The 1,236-nt window shown below is 50.0% G+C and overlaps 1 protein-coding gene across 1 annotated transcript in view; it reads right to left on the bottom strand.

The window, feature by feature from the left end:
* The window catches only part of LOC307202562 (cytoplasmic phosphatidylinositol transfer protein 1-like), a 50,745-nt gene that overhangs the window by 3,837 nt on the left and 45,672 nt on the right, over window positions 1-1,236 (bottom strand). The gene's annotated exons all lie outside the window — the stretch shown is intronic.

Below are 1,236 nucleotides of genomic sequence, written 5' to 3'. Positions count from 1 at the left end.
CTGTGGGAAGAAAAGGTGGAGGGAGGCTTTGTGAGAAGAGGCTGAGGTTGGTGGGGAAGGGGGGGCGCTTGCTGCCTCTCTTTGGGTTAGGCCCAAGCGGCTGCCTCTCCTCCCCCAGGGCACCACTCGCCTCTCTCTGGAGCCTTAACGAGGCGGAGAGCGAGGGAAGGGTCGATTTTAGCTTCCCCTCCATCCCCAGGTGCGGCAGCGTGGTATAATGGATAGCGTGTCAGACAAGAACTTGGGAGAGCAAGGTTCCAATGAAGATCACTGGGGGACCTAGAGTAGGTCACCTGTCTCTCAGCCTACCACACAGGGTTGTTGTGAGGGGGGGGAAATGGAGAGCGGGAGAACAATAAAAGACCACCTTAAGTTATTTGGAATACTAGTGGGATAGAAATTGTAATACTAATCTGCCCTTCACTCTGAGGAGGACATATAACATTATTATTCATTCATTCAGACTTTATTGGCATAGTATTACTCTTATTAGGGGACGCAGGTGGCGCTGTGGGTTAAAGCCTCAGCGCCTAGGACTTGCCGATCGAAAGGTCGGCGGTTCGAATCCCTGCGGCGGGGTGCGCTCCCGCTGCTCGGTCCCAGCGCCTGCCAACCTAGCAGTTCGAAAGCACCTCCGGGTGCAAGTAGATAAATAGGGACCGCTTACCAGCGGGAAGGTAAACGGCGTTTCCGTGTGCTGCGCTGGCTCGCCAGATGCAGCTTTGTCACGCTGGCCACGTGACCCGGAAGTGTCTCCGGACAGCGCTGGCCCCTGGCCTCTTAAGTGAGATGGGCGCACAACCCCAGAGTCTGTCAAGACTGGCCCGTACGGGCAGGGGTACCTTTACCTTTATTACTCTTATTTGTAATAATGTACAATGACTGTATCACCACTGAGTACAGCTCACTATTGTATCACCGATAACCCTTAAACATAAAGTTGAATATTTGTTTTTGAAAGCCCAAATCTAAATCAAATGTAATTTAAAATAAAAGCAATGATTATAATAATAAAATCACCACCCTCATAACAATGAACATGTCACACTCAATTCTGAGCAGTGGATCAATTTTATTTATTTACTTAATTTATATTCTGCCGTATACCCAGAGGTCTCAGGGCAGATCACAGACCAATCCATCAGTCCATCCCTTCTGGAAGCAGAGGACTCAGATTCAAATCCAGGCCAGCGGGTTATCCCCTTTCCCTCTCTTTCTGAGAGAAGCGGGAAACCT

The sequence above is a fragment of the Podarcis cretensis genome, assembly GCF_951804945.1.
Source record: "Podarcis cretensis genome assembly, chromosome: 14".
Taxonomy (NCBI): Eukaryota; Metazoa; Chordata; class Lepidosauria; order Squamata; family Lacertidae; genus Podarcis; species Podarcis cretensis.
This window is presented reverse-complemented; position numbering and strand designations above follow the sequence as displayed.